Below are 26,976 nucleotides of genomic sequence, written 5' to 3'. Positions count from 1 at the left end.
CGGAACTCTCCAGTTCCTCCAGTTTTACTCTGTGTGAACTGGCCCTTAGGCTTTAGGTCTCAGATGCATCTGCAACCTCAGCTTTAGTTACATTCAGTAACATTAACCTTCAGTTACATTCCTGGTCAGATCTGTTTCCTTGCTATGCAGATGTAGGGCCCATTATAGTCTACAGTACGTGGTACAAGTTTGGGTGTACACACATGTACAATGGATAACAATGTAATCATGTCTCTCACGATTTACAGGAAAAATTTAATAACTGGATTGCAATGGAAAACATATAAAGTTTATGGCTACTGCTTCTTAGAGAGTAATAAATCAATCTCCTAGGAATATGAGACTGAGCGTGATAGATAAATGGAAAACGTATTAAATCCACATATCAAATAAAAATGTACATACGCTCAGTACATGATTTGAAACATTTATACCATTGTGTCTGACTTTCTATGATAAACAGTATGCTTTGCCCTTGCCAATCTTTTCAAGTGCAGATTACAGCATTTCAATGCAAGCATCTCACTGTGTTTATAGTCACTTTCAGTAAATTTCTGTTTCATAATCACACATTAAAAAAAATGCATTTGGTTGCGTTTACACAGTGCAGTTTGGTATAGTTTCTGCTATCTTTTTTTGAGGAGAATGAATTGACTTGCCATGAACTTAAAAATCACAAAAGATCAATTTCTAAAAGGATTTTCAGCTTTTTTTTTCCTCCAGCATTTGGACAACATTTGACAACGTTGATTGTCTGTAAAAATTCCATAGGGCATCTGTCCTGTGAAAACATAGAAGATTGTCGTCAGAAAAAGACCACTTAGTACATCTAGTCTGCCATTTTAGTAACATTAGCTGCAATGCAGAATGATTCAGGGGGATTGAAATGTGTCCCAACCAAATTCACTGTGTAGCCTTGTCCTAATGCAATTTTTGATGCAGTTTTTAAAGCCTAAACTAGGAGCCATTTGAAATAAAAAAAAAGAGAACCCTTAATGTAAGATGGGTTTAGGGAATACTGCTGCATTTAAAAGGGGTTTAGCTGCCACCTTCTCTACTCTGATGTGATCAGGTGAAAATGGTTGCACAACCTCTTTAAGGTAATTTCTTAGCGGCAATTCACATTCCAAACTGCTGACACTGTTTGATAGCTGTTAGTGCAAGGAAACACAGTGACCCTGCATCCAAGACCTATGTAAATCTGAATACATGTAAAGTTTTGCAGAAGCGTAGCAAATTATTGCGCCCCACAACCAGGGGCGGATAACCTTTACCAAAGGCCCGGGGCTGTTCAGTAAGCCTGGGCCCCCATCCCACTGTAACTATGGCAACACTAGCTTAGTGTTCAAAGTACAGGATAGATAATGTCATGATGTCCTGGTTTGTGCAAAATTGCAGTAAAAAGCAGCAATTTTTTTTGCAGATCATGGCAGAACTGTAGTCAGGAGACAATACTCTACTGAAAGCAAAAATGTTTTTGGGTGGCCATGGGCCCCCCAAGAGCTCAGGGCCCCGGGCTACCGCCTGAAATGGACCTATTATAATCTGCTACTGCCCACAACTGTAAGACAGCGGTGATGTTTGGTTCTGCAGGGTTCGCTGAACTTTGGAGAAACTTTTGGGCTTGTCTAAACCAAATGTTAATTGATCTGTACCAAAACAGTTAAACAATTGCAGGCATTTAGCTGTTTTAGTGCAGTTCAGCAAGTTCGCTCATTAACACTAACCTGTCCGCACTTTCCCTCTCTTTTCTTGACTGAGACAAGATTGACAGCCACAACAGCACCACGGTCAGTGATTGCCTGAACAATTTCGAGAGTTACACAGCTTGTTCAGCTACTTATTGACTTTTTCACCTGCTGTCTTTCTTATTAATATATTTGTTGTGCAACAGCCGAAATTAGAGCTTCTGTGAAAAGTAGCCAACAGCTACAGGTTTCTCCATGTGTGTATCGGTGTATGTTCATGCATGCCCAACTCAATCCTCTTGTTAGTTTGCACTAGACATGAAAAGTTTTCCTCCTTCTGTTAGTTACACCAAAATCTCCTTCCATTGTTATTTCTAAATGTGGGGAGACATACACAATTTCCAATGGAATAAAGGCACCTTGATGTTAAAATGAAAAGACAAGCATATTACCTCAATCAGAAGAAGGAACATTTTCCAATCTATTGTGCTGTACAGAAGAACTCAAGTGCATACTAACTTAAATGCCGTTCAGCCAGATAAAACTAATTACGTAAAATACAATTTAGTACATAGAGTTAGCACCAGAAAGTAAGGCTTAATAACAGAGAATAGCATCAGAATGGAATCCATTCAGTAGAAAAATGTACAGTAAATATGTTATATACGACATTATGTAACTTTAAAAGTATCTCTTATCCCTCTTAAGGCAGCTGTAATGTAGATGGGTATTGGATGTAGTGCAGCCAAAAATGTGTTACCTTTATAACACAGATTAAAGCGACTCTGCACCCACAATCTGCCCCCCCCCCCCCCCCCCCCCAAACCACTTGTACCTTCAGGTAGCTGCTTTTAATCCAAGATCTGTTCTGCAGTCCGTTTGGAAGATGATGCAGTTATTGTCCTAAAAAACAAAAAAAAAACTTGCAGCCTGTGCCAAACAGGAGTATCTGTGCCCTAACTTTGCACCACCCCTCCGTCCGTCCTCCCCACCCTCTTCATCATTAGGAATGCTCCAGGCAGATTGCCTCCTATTCCCCACCTGTTGCAGCCCGGCACATGGGCTGGATCGTTAAACAGCTGTGCCGTGTTCAGCATGTAGAAAATGTTCCAGTGGCACATTGATGAAGAGGGTGGGGAGTAGGGGTCGTGCAAAGTTAGGGCACAGATACTTTGGCACGGGCTGCAAGTTTAAAAGTTGTTTTTCAGGACAATAACTGCATAACCTGGCGAACGGACACCAGGATAGATCTTGGATTAAAAGCAGCTATCCAAAGGTACTAGTGGTTTGGGGGGTCAGATTGTGGGTACAAAGTTGCTTTAAACATTTGTAAAGTACAACAAGGCACTGCAGTCTGACAGTATACAGATTAATGTATTATAAAGTCCTGTGTAGGGATTAAGTGTACTCCACACCAATAAACTACCCCCAAAATGCATAGATAGTTTAAAGCAGTGCTTCTCAAACTATTTCTACTGGAGCCTCACCCAAAAGACCAAGGCAATGCTTGGGCCTCACCAGACTGACCAAGAGGGTGCCTGGGCCCCGCCATCTGTGGTGAAAGTCCTTTCAAAAGCTGAAAATAATGCTAGGGCTAGCTTTCACCCGTCTCCAAAGCTCTATATACTAATAAAGCAAGTACAAATCAGATTAGTAATGTTGCTAAAATGGATATTTTGGAGGACTGTGCAGATCATAGTTACTTTTGTGAAAACTGGCTCCCCAGCTGGGCCTCACAACAACTAGGGGGCGCCTCACTGTAGAGGCCCGCTTCACAGTTTGAGAAGCACTGGTTTAAAGGACTGTGTATCCCAGGGAGAGAGGTGCTGCTTTTTTGCTGTTAGGCACTGACCTGTGACCAAGAGAGTTTAGTTTTAGTCAGCTAGAATTCATCCATCCCTGCAGCTTAAAGTAACTGTCATTTGAAATATTTTTGCAGAAATCAATAGTACAAGTGATTTTAAGAAATTCTGTAATAGGTTTTATTAGGCAAAAAACCCCTGTTCTGCAACCTCCCCCCTCACTTTATATCTCTTCATTATCAGGCAAAGTTGTCTACATTACAGAGAAGCAAAGCAAATTACAGGTTTGCTGAGTTCATTATAACCTATGGAGGGGCGGGGGGAGGGGCCGCGGAGGATGAGTGAGCAGAAAGGCAGACAAACAGCCCTGCACTTTGGAGACTGTCTGGCCAAATAAAATGCCGGATTCACAAATCAAACTGCTCAGTGCTTGTCTGGGAGCTTGGTGAGATAAGATTGCAGGATGTCGTGCTAAGCAAAGTTGCCTTTTTTCCTCTCCCTACTCATTCATCCCCCTTGACCCCTCCCCCCTCCATAGACAATAATAGACACAGAAAACCTGCATCTTCTGAAGTGTGTGTGTGGAGGGGGTATTGAAAAATTTAAATCGATTGATACTTATTATTTTCTGCGAAGTGACATTTAAATGACAATTACACTTTAAAGAACACGCTGAAAAGACATGTATAGCTGGCTAGCAGTAGTATACCAGACAGTGGATCTGGATTACTTTGACAAATTTAGCAGGTATACTTTAAACAGAAATGGGCATGACATGAAACTGTGTAGTACTGTGTGATGATCAGAAGGTGGTCTGAATTGCACTGAATATTTATATACACACATACACACACACACACGCCATGGGGGGGGGGGGATTTATCAAGAGCGGTGTATGCCGGTCTTAAATTTGGCTCTGCACCCTTTCCCCAGCCGATTTCACTAACAAGCGCACACCTCTTAGTGAATCTGGCACGACCCTGCGGCAGGCACAACAAATTTTCACCACACCTCCTCCCCACCTTGCTATGGGGCGGGCAGGGCATATGGCAGGTGTGTGTTGCTGTTACATAAGCAAAGATGACTGTTGAAACTTTTAGCAAGAAATTTAACATGCAAAATAGTGTTGTGGCAGTCTAGCACTTGGATTAATCTACTTTTCATATTTCGCTGGGAGTTTACAGAATGTATAGTGTTCAATCCTGGCATCTGCTCTTAGTTAGGAAAGCTAAATATGAACAATGGGGTACATATATAAATAAAGGCACACACCCAAGCACATTGCACTCTTTTTATTAATGGAACTGAGTCCAATTTATTTTAGTGGATATATGAAGGCTGAAATTCTCTTAGACAAATGAGGCAGACACAGATTCTATCCAAATGTAAAGACAATATATACATTGTTTACTATCCTTGACTTGTTTCCAGCCACGGCTTTATGCATTCTAGTAAATTGTTCCTGAAATGAAACAATTAAAATGTTTCCTGAAATACTTACAGACGCTACATAGTCAGGAAAATGATGAAGTTCTGGTCATGCCAAAGCCAGCACAACATGAAAATTGGAGGGACGGGATGACACAAAACTGGGTGATCAGTCAAGTTAGACTAATGAAGTGAGATCTGCTAGCCGTGGAGTCCTAAAGTTATCTGCTCTGCATTGCAGTGCTGCTTGGCTTGCATGCTGTTTCTAAGCAGTTTTATAAGTACGGTACTGTGTTCCAAAGTCTCTGCTAGGAAATCTGACAAGATCCATCGAAAGATGCATATGTTACTTGGAGCAGCTGGCGGAAATGAGCTGTTATTAATTTTATTATGTGTAATCATTCAGAAACATTTGGGTAAGAAGCTGAAAATAATAAGATGGGCGCACTCTGGTTAAATAACAATAGGAGAGCTGTTTGCTTGCTTTTCCACAAAGAAGCTGCTATTCTACCAAGTATATCACCACATAAGTAATCCTTTAAGCACTGCTTGTAGCAGTATAATAACGGTTAGGATTGGACAAAGTGTCTAATTATTATCTTTAGCTTCCTAAGATAAATTGGTTTTCTCTGATGTTTAGTTGTAGCTCATGGTTGTCTTCCTTTTTGTCACAAAAGAAACGTTATACATGTATATAAAGTAAGCTGTTAGTATGGTATTTTTGAATCATTTTTCCATAAATATTTTTGTTCTATTAGACTGCTTAGTACACTACATCTCATAGCAGCTGTTTGTTCTCCAGAGCTGCTTCTCCTAATATAATGCTGATAACTATCCTGTTTTTGGTTAAAGGAGAACTCCATGCATAATGTTAAAAATCACATAGGGCAGGTGGAGGTGGAGGTGAAATCAAGATATACCACATTTTTCCAAAAATAAGACAGTGCCTTACATTATTTTTTACTCCAAAACAGGAAACACAGTATGTACCCGCCCCAGTGCCCTTGCAGCACTATCACTCATGGTTCCTTGCTGGTTTTCTGGATCTCCCAGTCCTGTGACATTACAACCCAGTTTAGAAATGGCTACTCAGCCAGTAAGTGACTGGGGCGGAACACCTCTGCAGTCTCTGACTGGCTTAGTGGAAAGTTTCTGCTGCGTCATGATGACACAGGAAGCCAGGAGAAACAAGAAAACCGGAGGCTGACACTGAGCAGTGGCGCTGTGGCTGCAGGGACGGGTACGTATTCCTATGTTCCCACCACCTCTGCCCTGATTTTTTACTTTATACCTGGAGTTATCCTTTAAGGGTAGCTGAGTGTTTTCACTAGTAAAGTATAAGCATGTACAGGCACTTACCTATTATCTCTTTGAATGAGAACTGCAAGTTCTGTTTAGTTTAAGGTGTCCCTACAGGTATTATACTCCGAGAACAAACTTTCCCAAAAGTTTGTTATTGAACTAAAGATCTTTTATCCCACCAATGCCCCAAAATTTCAAACATGGCCAACTTCTTTCAAGCCAGTAATCTGCAATCAATCAGCCAAATCATCTTCAAAATTATTTTTCATTGTTATATTTCACCTGGCAAACAATCATTTTGGTTGAAATAATCCACTTTCAGCAACTTTAATCTGTGTGGGCACCTTTTGTCTTAAGGTGCCCATGCACCTTACACAAATGTTGGCTGAACCTGCTGCAGTCAGTGGGTTTGCACAACAGTATAAGGTATATGAGGGCATATTTCTCTATGCCAGTACATCACTCTGTATATATAATATACAAGGGCAGTTGTGGGCATAGCTAAGTATGTTCTATCAACAGGAAATATGGGCTGACTTTACAACAGACATTCCCTTTGATACAATAAAAAGATCACCCCAGCCTCTCCAGCAACATAGATTGTGGCAATTACGCTGAATTTACACTTGACGTTAAAAATAAAGAACACAAAGTAAAAACAAAAACAAACTAAAAAACACATGTGCAACCACATGTTATCAATTGAGAAATATGAAATGGAATACCCACATGGCATGGCATGGCTCAGTCTGTCTCCCTATGGACTGACCCCCTCATAGTCCACAAAGCAGACTTAGATACCTTTCCCATTCATGTCAATTGAACAGCTCCTGCTCTTTGTTGCCCATGTCCATGAGAATTTCTGTAAAGTATATCTCGAAATGCTGTTAAAAACAGCTAAGGCAAGATGGCTACTCTAATAATAATAATAATAATAATAATAACAAAAATTATAATCAGAAAATAGACACAGAATCAAAGTGATATTGTCGCCCCCTTTCCATATCAGGACTTTTCAGCACCATTCTTAATCTTATGTTGTGGATATTTCATATATTTGTGAATAAAGGATTTCTTTGTGGTCTCTTTTGTCAAAAATGCATGTTATCATTGGTGGACAGTGCCATCTGGGCGGGGCTTCACAACCGTCTGCTCCATGTGCCTGCCTACATTGGCGCCGTAGTCCCCGCCCCATGACAGCATTGCCACCTAGGCTCTGTCCCCCTGTGAAATCTTCGGAATAGACCGACCTAAAGGCCTAGGCTCAGGTCATTAGAATCAGAAGGAGCTAAAGGAGGAAGTGCACTGCATGTAGGATAAAAACCATACATATCCTACTTCTCCACATTCTGCCCAACTTGTCTTGCAAGGCTATCTTCTTGATGTAGGCGGGGATATGGGGCACGATGACCTTGAAGCCGCACCCAGATGGCACTTTCTACCAATGATAACATGCATTTTTAAGTGAAGAGACCACCAAGAAATACTTTATACAGTAAGATATGAAATGTCCAGAATATAAGCTTAGAGCTTATATTCTGCTTAATAATAACTTGTTTCAGTATACGGCTCTAATAAATGAAAATAATGTCAATAAAGTCAACTGCAGGTTGACTTAAAAAACAAACAAACAAAAAAATGGCTGCCAAACAGGATACCTATCCTGCAGAATTCTATTGCTATGGACTTGTACTGCACAAAAAAAATCTGTTAAAATCCTGTTTTTTTTATAGAATTGAAAAATTAGACAGTCTGAGATATGTCTTAAAGTAGAGAAAGTCCAACAGCCCCTATGTTCCAGATAATTGCACAGAGGTTGATGCACACTGAAAGCCAACAATCCTCAGAGTTAGTCCTTAAATCAGTAGTCCAAGAAATCCAACATCTTAGTTCAAAAGTTTATTGTGCCCTCAGTACAATACGATATTTCGGCCACAGGCAGCCAGTATACTTGACAAAGGCCTTGTGTGGGCAAAACATCATATTGTACTTTTGAAACTTTGATTCCACTGAACAATGCTGTTCTTGGACTACAGTCTCCATTTGTCTGTCCTGTTAAAAGGGTTATCTGGAAAGCAAGAAAGGTCCTACCTCTTCTGTTCTCTTGTTCTCCACTTTATCCCTCTGCCGTCTGTGCTGATAACTTCTACAGATGAGTGGGGGATAGTAGCATGTTGCAGGGCTTTGCATGTGCCGAAAACCATGCCCACACAGAGTACCCAATAGCTGCCCAATGTTGCTGCGACACTGGTAACAGGTATCAAGCAGCTATATGTCTTTTCCCACAACGTGCTCCTGCCCCCTCTTGTCTGCAGAAATTATTGACACAGACAGGCAGACAGAGGAAGAAGGTAGAAGAGTAGAGCAGAAGAGGTAGACCTTTTTTACTCTCCGGATAACCCCTTTAATAAAATGGACCCTAAAATGAACACCCTATAAAAAAAAACCAGTGGGTCTATGAACAGAAATGTTTTAAAAAGTAAAAAAAAAAAAATCAAACCTAACCAAAAATGAAGCGCGTATTTCAACAGGATAGCCAAACATGATATTTTGGACTTGATAGCAATCCATATATTACTACCTGCATATTTATTTATTAATGAGTAGTCCTGTGTGCATTTCCAAACACCCTTGAAGGGCTGCAATTCATCCCACAACCAGTGGGCAGAAATAGAACACAGAATATTGCAAAATCTTGTGCAAACTTGGTCATCTCTTGCTTTCACCTTAGGATATGTTAAGAAAAAAAAAAAACAGTAGTGTTTGGAGTGAATAGAAACATAATAGAAATCATATGGATACCTAGAAACATATGAGTTCCAACGTATAATAAGAACATGTGTAGTGTACGTTCATCCAGCAGGGGGAGTACTGCTCCAAGTTAACAAGTTACTAAACATCAAATTGTTTTGAGTTATAAACAAGATTTTCATTTAATTTATATGCGAGCTACACATGGGTAGAAAGACATTTGAGGTCATTTGCAAAGTTAAACACAAAAGATTTCTCTGCAAATGACATTCTTGTTGCTTATTGCTGTCTGATTGCACCTGCATGTATGGGAAGCGGAGCAGTTTATGGCTTAAAGTAGGGCATCTGTCTTGCTGCAAAACTTTTCTAATGAGACTTCATGCTGAGTCTAGAATATGTACAAACAGATATCAATGTACAGGTAAAATCTTAGGTGGTGAAGAGGAAGATTCATTTACATTATAGGTATTCATTTACATTATAGGTATGACAGAATGCCTATAGTCACAGTGAAATGGGGTATCCTCTTTCTGGACACATGCTTTTCATTGTTAAATTATACAATGTTAACTAAGAAGACAACAATAGTGCTGGAAATCACCTCTCAGTGTTAAAGAGATACATCTTAAGGCTATGTTCACACTGCGTCCGAATCCGTAGCAGGTCTTACGCTGCCGTACATGTGCGGCTGAAAGTACGGGCGTGCGAAAAATCGACATGTGGCCGGATGCGTACGCACCGCGAACATACGCCCGCAGTACAGTTATGCTTCCCTAGCTTCCCTAGAGGCAGGTCATTTACTTGGAAATCTTCGCCCAGCCCCGTAAACCACACAGAACCTTTTGGATCGAAAAATCAAGTTCAATTTGGCTGAAATAAGTACTTTATACGGGACCGCATGGAAATCCACGGCCGTGAGTTTCAACATTTCCGTCCTCAAACAATGGTCTTGTTCATTTTTCACGGCGCCGTATACGATCCAGCCGTAAGCTCATACATAGTGTGCACTGTGCGGGCGTAAATCGTATACTTTCAAGCGAACGCATCAACCTCAAAACTACATGCGTATATATTTGCGGTTCGCACTACAGACGGATTCATACGCAGTGTGAACATAGCCTTAAAATCATATTTGTTTTCCCCAAACTGCTCTCGGGACAAATGGAGGGCCTCATAAACATTAGTGTAAATTTACACAGCAATGTATTTTGCAATGTACATGTATTTTTGAAGTATTTTTGATTTAGCAGGTAATTTCTGGCAGTTTTTTTTTTTAGACCAGTGCTTCTCAAACTGTGAGGTGGGCCTCACCAGTGAGGCGCCCCTAGTTGTTGGTGAGGCCCAGCTGGAGAGTCAGTTTTCTCAAAAGTAACTATGATCTGCTTAGTCCTTTTTCTGTTTGCAAAGATCTCCATTTTAACAACATTATTTTTTACTTAAGTTATTAGTATATAGAGCTTGGGAGCCAGGGGAAAGGTAGTCCTAGCATTATTTTCAGCTTTTAAATGGACTTTCACCACAGTGAGGCCAAGGCACCCTCTTGTTCAGACTGGTGAGGCCCAGCCATTGCCTTGGTCTGTTGGGTGAGGTTCCAGTAGAAAAAGTTTGAGAAGCACTGGTTTAGACTACAGTATTTCAAATTAACATCATACAAATACATGCCATATCAACTATGTACTTCCCATTAAAATCAAGACTGCCAATCCCAGTTTACCAACCTCCTATTACATCTGAGTGCCTGACAGTATACTTAGTGTCCATAATGACATCCCGATCTGACAGCATTATCATAGACACTTGGGACACTATACTTTATATTTTGGTATGACACTGGACAAAGTTAGGAACCTATTCCTAGTTATGTTTCCTTGCTGTACATGGTATATGTTAAAAAGGGTACCAAACATTTTAACAAACTTCTGACATGTCATATCGACATGTCAGAGGTTGTATCAGGCAAGGTCTGGGTGCCGAGAATTCAGCTGATCGGGCAGATCTGGGCGCCTCTTCTTTCTGTCTCACTGCTAAAGCAGTAGTGGACAGAATTATAATTGGAGCCTATGGAACTTCTGGTAGACATGCTTACCGGAAGTTCCATAAGGCCCCATTATAATTCCATCCACCGCTACATTAGCAGTGAGACAGAAATGAAGGTGCAGAGCGCCTTCCTCAGAGGAAGTTCTCCTGTAGAACTCAATGCATGGGTAATCACCCTGGTGAACACTAGCCATGTTGCCCTTTTATCTGTTTAATCTTTGTTGACCTAGTTGGCTTGCTTTATGGATAATTTGCACATGCACTTTATTTGGTATTTGATGTTTTTTAGGCTTGGTCATCTAGTCTATCCTTTTGTATATGCATATGTATTTTCAGATATACTTAATTATTGGCAGACATGTGCAGTAATAATGCTGCTATGTGTTTCCCTTTGTACTAGTAGGGAGTTAGTGGTGACAGACTGTGCTGTTTTTATGCCAGGAGTGGAGTTTTGTTATATGTTCTAAGTGTTTTTAAGCTTTTGGAGGTTAATTGTTAAGTCCTAGAGATTCAATGGTACAAGGTCCACTGAATAAGAGAGATAACTATAATCAGAGAGAGTTGCAGCAACATACTGTACACACAATGTAAGATAGCTGTATAATGAGAGAGATATCCCCTCTGAGACTGTGAGAGAAAGAGAGAGACAACTGCAAAGAGACAGACACACTTGTGGGTTATCAAGCCCAAGTCAGCAAAGAGAGGAGGGGTACAGCCAGAATCTGCTGGAGGAAATTATCATCTACTCTTCTGCATGTAATTGCTTGTTTGCCTCTTTACTACTACAAGTTTTAACTGTCAAGCATGTGGACAGCTGTCAAATGGTTCGCCTGAAACTTCCTATCGCCTCAACTTTGTTAATTACCTGGGGACACTCATCCATCATCAGCCCCATCTAATTATATCTGTGTGAAGTGGGAGGTCTGGTCCCTGAGGCCTACGTAACAATGAGAAGCAGTAAGACAAACTGTGTGAGGGAGAATTAGCCTCACCCGCCAGTCCCTTCTTTCTAGCTAGCTTTTGCCTTCCACACGTGCATATTTTACCATATTCCCATATTCCTGGGATTTAAAAAGAATAGGTAGAAGAGAAAACAGAAATCTGATAAGTAGAGATTGAGGCTTTATTACCCCCCTATGACACATAATGTAGCTTCTAGCCACCAAGTCCTGTTCTGCTTTCTATTTAAGTGGGTAAAGAGGAGAGAAACCAGTTGTTCTCAGCATGATATTAATTGACCACTTTCTTGAACACCATCTCTCTCTCTCTCTCTTTACAAATTATTCTATTTAAATGATAGTAAACCAAATGTATTGTATAATGTGGTGTACATACACAATGGTATACCAAGTTGACTATGCATGCCATAAACTACAATAGGAAATATGGATGCCAAAAAGGCAACTTATCTTCAAGCTGGAGTCAGAGAACTCCCTATGTGTATATGTGAAACAAAATGTACTTACAGGTAAATCTACTCTTACACTATGTGCTACAGTTAAAAAAAATAGAAAATAATAATAATAGAATAAGAAAATAAAAAAATGTTCAAAAAAGTTATTTGCAAGCAAATTTTGACACATTTAAGGCAGCAGCCCAGATTTAACCTAAATCCTCTCACAGGAGAAATATGTTGTACTCATGTTGAGGAAAGCGCCAGTACACCCAGGTCCTAAAAACAGAATGTACTGTATAAACTGGAGATAAATAATCATAAAATCTGGGGAAAAAATTATGTGGCAGCGAGTGAAAAAAGTTAGTAAACAAAGAATTGTACATTAAAAAGAAAAAAACCAGAAGGTACATTGTAGAATATGTAAAAATAAGTTGCAGCAATGCAGTAATTAAATGTTATCAAACGTGACTGGTAATCTATAAACTCTAAGGAAAGGGAATATAACACAGCCCAAGGAAACTTAGAAAAGCGTAAAGATTTATCACTGAGACATTCTGTCACAAAAATGCCTTAATTAGTAATTGGATTGAGTTTTTCTCAGTATTCCAAATCCCAAATGAATAAATTAAGGTTTATAATACTATAGTATAGGACACTGTTTTATTTTTGTATAAGAAAGGCTTTCCAGTGCTATACATTTTGATTATATTTCAATGTCTAGATGTCTTTTGCAACAAACATACCAATATGCAGTGAAGGGAATTCTGCTGTATATTTGAATAATGTCTCAACTTAGACTAAAACACCATGTATTGAGCTATGCTTAGCTTACTGAAGGTAATGGCTATTCAGTGTGGAAAAAAAAGCATTTTTAAAAAAATAAACCAAACAGCTATGAAAATTTTCTCTGTAAGTATTATTAAAAATGGTGTAAGCTTCACAAATATGGTGTTCTACTCACACACTATTCTTGCATTTGTGCTCCAAATCTCACAATTGCATACATAATTATACCCAAAGTAATTTAATTTACCTAATTGTTTACCTATCTTTAGCTGCAAAAAATATTTTAAGGTGCGCAAAATATATAGGTTTTTAAACATTTGTGCATTCGGAATAAAAGACGCAAAAAATAAGAGCTCATGTCACACCTCTATTAAGTGTGTAAGATATCTCTAGGGATCTAGGAGCCAAACCTCCCACATTCTATAGAATGATGGGTTTTATGCAAATCAATATTGAAAGAAATTGGACTATAATACCCCAAATCATAGACTGAACCACTTGTTGAAGGGGTTGGCCACTTTATAGTAAAATAGTTCAGTGTATTTGTATTAGTAGTTCGGCAGGTGATGCAGTTATTGTCCTAAAAACAACTTTTTAACTGGCAGCCCCGTGCCCAGCGGCCAGGGCTTAGATAGTTTATGCATTAGGCTGGCACAACCTCTCTGACCCTCCTCCCCACCCTCTTCATCATTAGGAATGCCACTGGAACATTTTCTCCTGTCTGAACACTGCACAGGTGCCTTAACGATCCAGCCCATGTTCAGTATTCACACAGCTGATGAATAGGAGACAATCTGCCTGGAGCATTTCTAATGATGAGGAGGGCGGGGAGGAGGGACAGAGAGGTTGTGCCAGCCTAATGCATAAACAATCTAAGCCCCGGACGATGGGCACGGGGCTGCCAGTTTAAAAGGACAATAACTGCATCACCTGCCGAATGGACCCCAGGACAGATCTTGGATTAGAAGCAGCTATCCGAAGGTACAAGTGGTTTGGGGGGTCAGATTGTGGGTACAGAGTTGCTTTAATTGTAATTACTAAAAATTACAATTAAAAATTACTAAAAAACAACTTGTTAAACATATTTGGAAATTGCAATGCATTCTTATCAGAGGAGATGAAATTGTATTTCACAACATTTGTTTCTAAGAAAGTATCGCTATGTCCTCTGATAATAGTAAAAGCAGCCCTGTAAGAAGATGAAATATTTAGATCACAACCTTGAAGGGATTTCTTAGTCCAGTAGGGCCCTCTCCAGAGTTCTTTGTGGTTTTCTTTAAATGAGAGCAACACCTGCACTATTATGGAACAGTTCCCTCAAGATACAACGTTCATTTGTTTGGGAAAAACATTGTAACTTCAAAGTATTATACCAACAAAACACAGTTATCACTGAACTCAAGGAGAACAGTGAAAAAAATTCCAATGAAGTACTCAATCAAGAGTCTCCACTGATGCCCCCAAAAATTTAAATATGCAAAACAGGAGTCCGTGGAGCCTCGGTTGCGAGTCTCAAAACACAGGATAGCCAGATATCTCTAGCCTGTTGCCAACGGGGTGCCTCCATGATAGGGAGAGCACCACACCACCCTGAAAGTATTCAAAGTATTATAACCTAAAAAACTAGAGAATAAGTCTAAGGACCCTGAATACATCAGCATAAAATAGGAAAACATTTCCCCATTTAGAGGTTAAAACATTAATTCTTTGTTCTTTCATGATCACAAGAAGTAAATGACAAGATAACTGTATTCTGCTATTTCTACTTGTCCACAAACCTTCCTTATAACTTAAAAAAAGAACATAATTTGTTTTTTTTGTGATATTGCATTCTAAGATTCATAACATTGATATTTTTTCATTGATTGAGCTGTGTGAGGGCTGTTATTAAATATGCATTAAAACAAGCGCACAGAAATGAACTGATACACATAATAGGAGCTCCCCTTCACAGCACAACCTAAACACAAAAATAAAAATAAAATATAGCTCCAATTATTTACATATGTACATATGGCCATTAGTGGACAATCCTCAGTATTATTATTACACAAATCCCAGTGTAGGCAAGTGATTTGGCAACCTTGCCACCTCAGATGGCATCAGATGTGGGGATGTCCTGTGTGGTATGTCAGAAGGATTGTCCAATAATGGCTATATGTATATATATATAAATAATTGGAACAATTTTTTTGGTATTTAGTTTGTGCTGTGGAAAAAAGCACATATTATGTGGATCAGTTCATTTTTGTGCGATCTCAATTTAATTTAATAAATGTTATATTTTATTGGTATACCATACAGTGAAGAATTCTATCATCCGGGTATAGGAGCCTGTTGGCTATATATGGTCTGTGATTACGTATAACTTTCAATTGACTGCTTTTAAAGACTTAAAACTAGGGATGGTCCGAACCGAGTTCGGTTCGGGTTTGTACAAACCCAACTCTCGGCAATGATTCCCGATGTCTGCCCTCTCTGTGGAGAGGGTTGATACAGCGGGAGGACCGCCTGGAAAACTGGGATACAGCCATAGCCATAGGCTGTATCCCAGTTTTCCAGGCGGTCCTCCCGCTGTATCCACCCGCTGCACGGAACGGGCAGACAGCGGGAATCTGATGCCGAGCGCTCGGGTTCATACGAACCCGAACCTCGGCAGGTTCGGACCATCCCTACTTATAACCTTTAAAAAAAACATAATGGGGACATTTATCAAGACTGGCGTTATCTGCAGTGGAACTCAAAGTCAGTAGTGTTAAAGAAAACTTGTGCTTTAAGACTACTGACTCTGAGACTACCTATGTTCCATTTTTATGTCACATAGCTAGTGAATCTATCATATATATATATATATATATATATATATATATATATATATATATATATAATAATCTTCTCAAGAAGACATAAAGTCTCTAACTAATGGCACCAAACGTTGTCACCTGACACTGTCATATGATGATAACTCCCCTACCTGTACTAGGATAATGGGACATCTATAGAGCCTGCAATGGAAGTGCTCATATAATAAATACAGGTCCTACAACATGATAGCACTAGTCATAGTGCTCTTATAGACGTGCACTTCAGCAATGCTCCCCATAGAGCTTTTGTAGGAGGAAGGAGTATCACTCAGTAACGTGTTCAGGTGGAAAAGAGTATATCTAGTATAGATAGTAATCCACCGATTACATAATAGGAAATTAAGGACAAAATAGTCTCGAGTATTCAATTGCAAGTGCTTTTGTGCATCATTTATTTTGTAACACTGGTAAACACAGACATATACCGACGTTTCGGTGAAGGCACCTTTCTCAAGGAGTCTATGAACATGAAATACAGAGATGAACATTATGATATGGTGCTTGAGTAAAGTTGATATGATACACAATCTTTAATTAATAGTATACATAGTACACAGGGCCGTTTCTAGAGGCGGGTGGGCCGGGCGACCGCACGGGGCGCCGACATCTAGGGGGCGCTGGTGGCTCCACTGAGCTGCGCGCACCCCCGGCCGCCCACCCGCTCACCCCATCACCTAGCTCTGTGACCCCCTGCCCCTGTGCCCCATCACAGGGCAAGACTGGTGCCCGAACGTAGCTCCGCCCCGACGCCCAAACGAAGCCCCGCCCTCGCCCGAACGTAGCTCCGCCCCCATGGACCGGCCAGACCCTGCCGAGCACTCTGCAGGCCGCTGCAGACATCTTCTCCCTGAGCAGGCGCAATGATGTCATATCACTGCGCCTGCTGAAGAGAGAAGATGTGTGCGGGGGTTACGGCGGCCTGCTCCTCGCAGGCTGGAGAAGGGGAGAGAGGGACCTGCTGTATGCTGGAACAAGGTGAGTATAATTGTTTTTTTTTTTGTGTGGACAAAGCATGGGGGGGGGAGCACAGCGGGGCTTATTACTATGGGTGGGGGAGCACAGGGGGGCTTATTACTATGGGTGGGGGAGCACAGGGGGGCTTATTACTATGGGTCGGGGAGCACAGGGGGGCTTATTACTATGGGGAAAGAGCACAGGGGGGATTATTACTATGGGGGAAAGGCACTGGGGGTATTACTACTATGGGTGGGGGAGCACAGGGGGGGTTACTACTATGGGGGGGAACACGGGGGGCTTATTACTATGGGTGGGGGAGCACAGGAGGACTTGTTACTATGGGTGGGGGAGCACAGGGGGGCTTATTACTATGGTGGAAGAGCACAGGGGGTATTATTACTATGAGGGAAGGGCACGGGGGGTATTACTACTATGGGTGGGGGAGCACAGGGGGGGTTACTACTATGGGGGGAGCACGGGGGGCTTATTACTATGGGTGGGGGAGCACAGGGGGGCTTATTACTATGGGTGGGGGAGCACAGGCGGGCTTATTACTATGGGTGGGGGAGCACAGGGGGGCTTATTACTATGGGTGGGGGAGCACAGGGGGGCTTATTACTATGGGTGGGGGAGCACAAGGGGGCTTATTACTATGGAGGAAGAGCACAGGGGGGATTATTACTATGGGGGAAGGGCACGGGGGGTATTACTACTATGGGTGGGGGAGCACAGGGGGGGTTACTACTATGGGTGACGAGCACGGGGGGGCCTATTACTATGGGTGGGGGAGCACAGGGGGGCTTATTACTATGGGTGGGGGAGCACAGGGGGGCTTATTACTATGGGGGAAGAGCACAGGGGGGATTATTACTATGGGGGAAGGGCACGGGGGGTATTACTACTATGGGTGGGGGAGCACAGGGGGGGTTACTACTATGGGGGGAGCACGGGGGGCTTATTACTATGGGTGAGGGAGCACAGGGGGGCTTATTACTATGGGTGGGGGAGCACAGGGGGGCTTATTACTATGGGTGGGGGAGCACAGGGGGGCTTACTACTATGGGTGGGGGAGCACAGGGGGGCTTATTACTATGAGTGGGGGAGCACAGGGGGGCTTATTACTATGGGTGGGGGAGCACAGGGGGTCTATTACTATGGGTGGGGGAGCACAGGGGGGCTTATTACTATGGGGGAGCACCGGGGGGCTTATTACTATGGGGGAGCACAGGGGGGCTTATTACTATGGGGGAGCACAGGGGGGCTTATTACTATGGGTGGGGGAGCACAGGGGGGCTTATTACTATGGGTGGGGGAGCACAGGGGGGCTTATTACTATGGGTGGGGGAGCACAGGGGGGCTTATTACTATGGGTGGGGGAGCACAGGGGGCTTATTACTATGGGTGGGGGGTGCACGGGGGGCTTATTACTATGGGTGGGGGAGCACAGGGGGGCTTACTACTATGGGTGGGGGAGCACAGGGGGGCTTATTACTATGGGTGGGGGAGCACAGGGGGGCTTATTACTATGGGTGGGGGAGCACAGGGGGGCTTATTACTATGGGTGGGGGAGCACAGGGGGGCTTATTACTATGGGGGAAGCGCACAGGGGGATTATTACTATGGGGGAAGGGCACGGGGGGTATTACTATGGGGACTGCAGAGGTGGGTTTATTACTATATGTGAACAAACCATGGGGGATTATTACTATGGGGGGAGCACAGGGAGGATTTATACTATGGGGGGGGGCAAAGAGGGATTATTACTATATGGAGGCACAGCAGGGGATCCTACATACAGGGGGCAACTCACATACTTACTGACTTTACTGCACAAGACACAAAAGAAGTGGAAGTTGTAAAAGTGCGGAACCTAAGATGTTTGTCTGGCAGGTTCACAAGAGATGAATTGTTGCTGCAAGAAATCATCATGGTGGACTGGGCCAGATGGAGAGGAAAAGGGAAAGTGATGCCTCAGATCAAAGAAGACATCGCCTGTGAGTCACTGAACTGTTTTTTTTTTTTTTTTGGGGGGGGGGGGGGGGGGGCGCTTTTAGCAGGATTCGCCCTGTAGTCAAAATTACCTAGAAACGGCCCTGATAGTACAGCAGGCATATAATAGTGTTTGAGATGGGGCTAAGCCTCTTAACTCACTGTTAGGGCCCTAGTATCGATCTGTGTAATAAAAGATCACAATCAGCCGATGACAATGATCAGAAACAATGGCTGATGTATCTGTAAAGAAAATAATAAACTGTGTACATCACATCTGTATGCTTCATGGTATCTTCCTCGGTTCTCCACGCTCCCCAACTTTAAAGCTGGTCTCTGAAGTCACGAGCTGCTAAAACAATCACTGGCCATGACAGGACCGGGACCAGTGATTGGCTGAGCAGTCTGTTACTTTAGACCAGGGGGTTCTCAACCTTTTAATGCCTTGACCCCGCAATACAGTTCTTCATGTTACGGTTACCCCAAACCAAAAAATTATTTTGGTGGCTACTTCAAAACTGTAATTTTGCTACAGTTATGATTCGGAATGTAAATACCTGATATGCATTATGTATTTTCATTGGTGCTTTGTGTAAGTGTAATCTGCTTTGTGTACTGTGTACTGTGTAATGATGTGTGTATGGTGTGTGTACTGTTTTTACATTATTAACCTTTTTTCCACCAGCAGGCTGTCTCACAGGCTCTCTTGGCTCTCTTGTTTTAGCACCATAAATGCTCCAAGAAACCGGTGGCCAAACTTGTAGCTTGGAATTTTGAGTCACACATACTTGGCAGAAAACCAGACTTTGTCACTGGGAGCGAAGGTCATAGCAGGTCATCTCTTGTCTGCCTGGGCCTTTATCCGACTGGAGGCAAAGTCTTTGACCAATTTGTCCCAGGCAGTTACCTCAGAGGATGTAGGCAGAGGCAACGGAGGATGAGGGTGTCACCTGTAGACTATAAAGCAAGGAGATATACCTGTGGACCTTGAGTCCAGATGGTAAGAAGAAAACTTTGCTCACAGAAGTAGACTGGATGAGAGTGGATGACAAAGTTGAACCTTGAAAAGAATAGTGACCACTTGGCTTGTCTGGGATTAAGACCCCGAGCTGCCTGAAGATAAAGGAGTTTGTTATAATCTGTGTAGATAGTGATTGGATGATTTGGCCCTTTCAAGAGATAGCGCCGTTCCTCCAGAGTCAATTTGATGGACAGAAGCTCTCGATCCCCAACACTGTAGTTCCGCTAGGCAGGAGAAAAGGTCTTGGAGAAGAAGCCACACAACTTAGTCTTCCTAAAACAATCCTTTTGGGTGAGTACTTTTTTTGGCGCCTACCAAGGTGAAGGCAAAGTTTAGCCTAGAAAAACTTTCTCCGCTTCGACGGGCCATCGCTTTTGGTTAGCGACCAGGCTCCACAGAAATGACCAAACAACACAGAGATCAAGGGCAGGTGGAACTGGTTCTTCACTGTCACCTTGTTGAGACTCCAGTAGTCATTACAGGGATGGAGGGACCCGTCCTTCTTCTGAAAAAGAAGAACCTGTCCCGGCTGGATAAGCGGACTTGTGGATGAAGCACTTCTGCAGGTTTTCTTTGATATAAGCAGATATGTCTTCCGTCTCTGGAACCACGAGGGGGCATAGCTACAGGAACAAGGACTATGCGGCAATCATACGGCTGATGAGTTGGTAGCATGTAAGCCTGCTTCTGGGAGAACACATCTGCAAAATCCTGGTACTGGGCTGGGAGACTAGGCAACAGCTTGGGAACATCTGACGGTAGTAAAGAAGAGCAGCTGTGAGGAGTCTGCAGACAGCAGACTCAAAGCAATATGTACCCCAGCTCCAGATCTCCCCGGTCTTCCAGTCCAGGCTTGTGGTGTGAGCTGCAGCCAAGGGTGACCCAACAGGATTGATACAAAGGAGAGAGGTAATATGCAGAAGGTTATCTCCTCTTCATGAAGGGCGCCCCACCTGGAGGATCACAGGTTCAGTTTGGAAGTGGACAATCTCATTCAGGGATTCACCTGTTAAGGAGGAGATGGGCAGTGGTTTAACCACTCTAATCAAATCTGCGGAACCTGCCACTTTTTAACTAGGGAGGCGTTGATGAACTTGCCTGCTGATCTGGAGTCCAGGAAGACTAAAAACACTGTCATGAGCTGAGACCATGACCGACTAGGACTAGTGTGGATGCGTTCACTACAACAAGGGGGTCAGGACAGGTGCAACATTTATAGGGGAATGTTTTATGCTCTATTGAATTACAGGTGTACTGCCCCTTTAAATCTGAAGCTCCTATTGCAAACGCCCTAAGAGGCGGGGGCACGTATCCCGGGCAGAGATGGTGGCGCTGGGACCGCCCAGCCGCTGGGAGAAGCTGTGCAGTGGCGGTCCATGGCATGGGTCACCGCTGAAGATGTGACAATTACTATCAGTACTTTAGATCTGAAAGAGTGGAGCTAACAGAGAAAAATCATAATGGGAAGATTTACACAGTTTCTGTGTTTTTAACTGGCTCCTGGTTTTGGTTGAAAAAATACTTAGGAACATGCAGAAATAAATGCTATGTGTAAGCATAACCATATTGTTACACATAGACAATAGATCATATTGTTTTATGCTGAAATATGGCTGTTTCTTATTCCAGATTATTGGATACAATTATATTTTCATATTATTGGGAAATGAAAAGGTAAACTCCAGTGCGCAAACTACTATTGACATTCCATTTTAACATACTTTGAAACAGGTCAAAGGTTTTCCCAATAGATTCTCTTGCCTGAACAATAGTTTGAGTAATACTTCAATATGACTAGTTATTTCACAATGATTTCTTACTATCTGCCAGTTGTCTGGTGATTTATTATAGGCCTTTGTCAATAAGCTTCCTTTTGGAGCAGTCTGGATATATGTCAAATATTTTAATTTTGACTTGAAAAGTATATACAATAGATATAGTATAATAAAGTCATGTTTTGTGTGCTAAGAAATTACTGCAATATTTGAACTAATCTTTATCATAATTTTAGCTTGAAGTAGAAAATGTAACAATCTAAATATAATCTAAATATAAAATTGGTATTATTTTTATATCATTAAAGTATTCAATTAATGTCCTCTGCCCACTGCTTCTTTTATTCCATCAGCCACATATAGTGATTACCAGCTCTATACTGGCCCCCAGTAGGGTATGATTATACTGTAGGCTTTATACTACAGCAGTTACTCCAGACTCACAGGTCATGTGTTCTCTAACTTCAGTAATTTCCCATTTCTTCTTCATTCAGCCCAGACCATCTTAATCACCCCTCCTGGCCATGATCTGACTCTACAGGTTTCCTGCCAGCCTTGGTGCACCAAATGGTAATAGAGACCCATTTAGAGCCCTATCACTAATTTGCCTTATCAGGAATTGGCCTGACTTGCCTCTCAATCCCCTGGATTAGGGATGTCAAACTCAGGCCCTCCAGCTGTTGCAAAAGTGCAATTCCCATCATGCCTGGACAGCCAAAGCTTTAGCTTTGGCTGTCCAAGCATGATGGGAATTGTAGTTTTGACACCTGTGCTCTGGATGAATTGTGGTCTATGCATTCAAAAAATTGCAGAGGAGGACATATTTTTGTCTTTCTGCTTGGTTACTGTCAGTGACTGAAATTACTTTACTGCATTTTATTGCCGGTATTGTTTGGGTCTCTCTGAGTAAGTTATCATGGTACAATTCCCTCCATGCTCTTTGAAAATTTAGACTGGTGCAAACTGGCCACATCAACCAATCACAGCTCAGCTTCCAGCTCTGGTGAAAGGAAAGCTGAGCTGTGATTGGTTGCTGTGGGCAGTTTGCACCTGTCTAAATTTTACACCCTTTGATAAATTTCCCCCATAGACCTTGAATTCTTTTTTTATGCTTCTCTACCTGAGAGTCTTAGGGGACCAATCTGTATTGCATCTATCTCAAACATACTATTTTGAGCCTCTTTCTCTGATCTTCTCCCTCTCTGATGCACCTATCAACATTAATGCCAGGAAGATCAAACTAAGTTTGATAAATCTCCCCCTTTGTCTTTATTGCGATGGTAATGGACATTTTTCCTAGAAATGATCCCTCAACTAGAAAAAGTTGATTTTGCCCAAAGTTTGGGTTTTCCACTCCCTATCGTTGCAGAAAAACATGCCATGTGTTTTCTTGATGTCTTCTTTTTAACCGAAGGTTCTGTAGGATAGTCTGGTGAAAAAATATTTTTTAGTAAATTACTTCTATTAAAAAATATTCTCCAGCCTTCCAGTACTTATCAGCTGCTGTAGGCGATGCAAGAAGTGGAGTTTTCTTTCAAGTCTGACAAGTTACTGCTGCATCTGTCCATGACAGGTACCGTGCAGAGCAGTAGCACATGCTCATAGTAAACCTCTCCTACACTGGACAATTCCTGACAGAGGTGGCCATAAGGAAAACAGATTGCTGAACTCAGGGAGACCAGCCAAACGACAACACTGCCGGCTGCTAGTGAAAGCGCTCAATGCAGGGTCCTTCCCGGAGGGATAACTGGCTAGTCCTGTGTTTTGAGACTCTTCAATGAGGCTCCACGGGCTCCTGTTTTGCATATTCATGTTTCCCAGGGGGCAATGCGCCTAGGACTTCACTGCATTGAGCGCTTTCACTAGCAGCCGGCAGTGTTGTCATTTGGCTGGTCTCCCTGAGTTCAGCAATCTGTTTTCCTTATGGCTCTACTAGGCATTGCTCCCACCTAGCCAGAATCCTGCTCCACACTGATGAGGGGCAACACCCTGAAACAGCTGTATGTGGATGGTTACCAAGCCTTGGTTTATCCCTTGTCATTACATTGACTTAAAGGGCCACTTAATATGGTGGTTTTGGTGGTTTCCTAACAGGAGCTGCCCCTTGGCTGGGTCCTTTCCGGAGGGATAACTGGCTAGTCCTGTGTTTTGAGACTCTTCAATGAGGCTCCACGGGCTCCTGTTTTGTATATTCATGTTTCCCAGGGGGCAATGCACCTAGGACTTCACTGCATTGAGCGCTTTCACTAGCAGCCGGCAGTGTTGTCGTTTGGCTGGTCTCCCTGAGTTCAGCAATCTGTTTTCCTTATGGCTCTACTAGGCATTGCTCCTATCTAGCCAGAATCCTGCTCCACACTGATGAGGGGCAACACCCCAAAACAGCTGTATGTGGATGATTACCGAGCCTTGGTTTATCCCTTGTCATTACATTGACTTAAAGGGCCACTTAATATCGTGGTTTTGGTGGTTTCCTAACAAGAGCTGCCCCTTGGCTGGGTCCTTCCAGGAGGGATAACTGGCTAGTCCTGTGTTTTGAGACTCTTAAATGAGGCTCCACGGGCTCCTGTTTTGCATATTCATGACAGAGGTGGCAGCAGAGAGCACCAGGTCAGACTGTAAAGAAAACACCACTTCTGGCGGGACATACAGCAGCCGATAAGTACTGGAAGACAAGATTTTTTTTAATAAAAATAATTTACAAATCGTTATAACTTTCTGACAACAGTTGATTTGAAAACTTTTTTTTTCACAGAAGTACCTCTTGGAGGGAAGTGTTCACTGAGAGAGCATTTATTTTTTTGTTGATTAATTCACCATCGTATCTGGATATTTTGGGGTATTCTTGGCTGTCTCTCCATAATCTATTTCTTGATTGGGGAACTAAAACAAAGAAAACATTTCATGCAGGATATACAGCAGCTGATAAGTATGGGAAGACTTGAGATTTTTAAATAGAAGTAAATTACAAATCTATATAACTTTCTGACACCAGTTGACATGAAAACAAAAAAAAAAAAAGATTTTACCCGTACGTCCAGGGCCGCATCCATGTGTTCAGAGTGGGGCTGCGCGGCCCGCTCCCGGAGGAGCGATCCACACATCTTACTCCATCCAGAGTCTGCGCCGTAATGGCACTGATCCAAGCTCGGCACTCGATTACTTCCGGCTGCAGCAGCCGGAAGCAATCAATGTGCCTATCTCATCGATCTATGCTGCATATCTATGCAGTATAGATCTGTATGAGAGATCAGAGTACTTATACTAGAAGTCCCCCAGGGGGGCTTCTAGTATAAGTATAAAAGAAAAAAAAAAAAAAGTGTTGTTATTAATAAAAAGCCCCCTCCCCTAATAAAAGTTTGAATCACCCCCCCCTTTTCCCATGTTATAAATAAAAATAAATAAACAAACATGTTTGCTATCGCGGCGTGCGTAATCGCCCAAACTATTAATTAATCACATACCCGATCTCGCACGGTAAACGGCGTAAGCGCAAAAAAATCCCAAAGTGCAAAATTGCCCATTTTTGGTCCCATCAAATCCAGAAAAATTATAATAAAAAGCGATCAAAAAGTCGCATATGCGCAATCAAGGTACCGATAGAAAGAACACATCATGGCGCAAAAATGACACCTCACACAGCCCCTTAGACCAAAGGATAAAAGCGCTATAAGCCTGGGAATAGAGCGATTTTAAGGAACATATATTTGTTAACAATGGTTTGAATTTTTTACAGGTCATCAGATAATATAAAAGTTATACATGTTATATATCGTTGTAATCATAACGACTTGAGGAACATATATAACAAGTCAGTTTTACCCCAGGGTGAAAGGCATAAAAACGAAAAAACCCCAAATAAAAGAAATGCGTTTTTTTTTTTAAATTTCACAACGCATTGAATTTTTTTCTGCTTTTGCAATGTGCTTTATGAAAAAATTTAGCCTGACATTGCAAAGTACAATTAGTGGCGCAAAAAATAAGGGCTCATGTGGGTTTCTAGGGGAAAAAATGCAAGTGCTATAGCCTTTTAAGCACAAGGAGGGAAAAAAGAAAACGCAAAAATTGAAATTGGCCCGGTCCTCTAAGGGTTAAGAAGAATCTGGTTCTTTATTGTAGCAAAAAAAAGTGATGATCTTCATCATTGTATTGACTATAATGAATTGAACAAGGTTATCATACATTGCTACCCTCTAAGGGTGGTATTACACGGGCCGATGGGGGCCCGATAATACCTGTAAACGAGCAGCAATCTGCTAGATCGTTGCTCGTTTACTGGACCTATTACACGGCCCGATAATCGTTAAACACGGGCTGCAGGGACATCGTTACCGATGTCCTTGCAGCCCTTGCTTAACTGATATACATTACCTATCCACGTTCCAGGGCTGCTGCTGCAGTCTTCTTCTCCACAGGACCTGCGCGCTCTAACTTCAGAGTGGCCTGTCAGCTGATTGGCCGGGCGGCCTGTCAGCTGGCAGGCCACTCTGAAGTTAGAGTGCACAGGACCCGGGGAGAAGAAGACCGCAGCAGCAGCCCTGGAACATGGATAGGTAATGTATATCGTCAGTCGCCGACCGCGCACCGCTATTACACGTAGCGGTGCGTGGTCGGCACCTGACGAAAATAGGTCCAAACCTATATCAATGATCAGCCGATGATCGTTGTCATCGGCTGATCGTTGTATTTATTACATGGAGCGATAATCGTCCGAATCGGGCCGATTTGGACGATTATCGTTCCATGTAATAGTACTCTAACTTTTATCTTGGAATTGGTTGATTAGTTGAAGAAAGCAGAGAAAGATGTCCAGGCAGAATTTCCCTTGCCATGAGTAAAAGGGAATATCTACTTGTCTACTGTGGAGAAAAGTGTAAAGGCATAAGCAAAATTGGTAAAATTTAGATTTATACCACATACCTTTATGTAAAGAAGAATAAATGTGCTGTTTTTAAGTAAAATAACATCCCTGTACAGTTTTGATCTGATCATGTCCTCGTTTCATTTGTAAGTTGTGACCCTGCTGTTGCCAGGCAACACTGCAGACCCTTTAGCACAATACCATTTACTTGCATGTACAATAAAGACCAATAATAATGAGACAGAGATTTGAGATGTCATTAGGATGCATATGCTTTCAACTAGAAATGTACAATACACAGTTTACTAATAACATGTTACCT

General features: G+C 42.1%; 1 long non-coding RNA gene across 2 annotated transcripts; it reads right to left on the bottom strand.

Annotated features, from left to right (window-relative positions):
- Positions 1–479: 479 nt before the first annotated feature.
- Positions 480–26,774, bottom strand: LOC138793712 (uncharacterized). 2 transcript variants are annotated; one of them, XR_011363323.1, is made up of 3 exons: positions 26,714–26,774; positions 24,555–24,676; positions 480–781 (listed from the first exon to the last, which is right to left on the bottom strand). It is a non-coding gene; the product is annotated as an uncharacterized lncRNA (long non-coding RNA). The 2 variants fall into 2 exon arrangements; XR_011363324.1 differs by lacking the exon at positions 480–781 and adding an exon at positions 23,151–23,225.
- Positions 26,775–26,976: the final 202 nt, after the last annotated feature.

The sequence above is a fragment of the Dendropsophus ebraccatus genome, chromosome 5 (assembly GCF_027789765.1).
Source record: "Dendropsophus ebraccatus isolate aDenEbr1 chromosome 5, aDenEbr1.pat, whole genome shotgun sequence".
NCBI lineage: Eukaryota > Metazoa > Chordata > Amphibia > Anura > Hylidae > Dendropsophus > Dendropsophus ebraccatus.
Note: the sequence above shows the minus strand (reverse complement) of the source record. Positions and strands in the feature narration are given on the sequence as shown.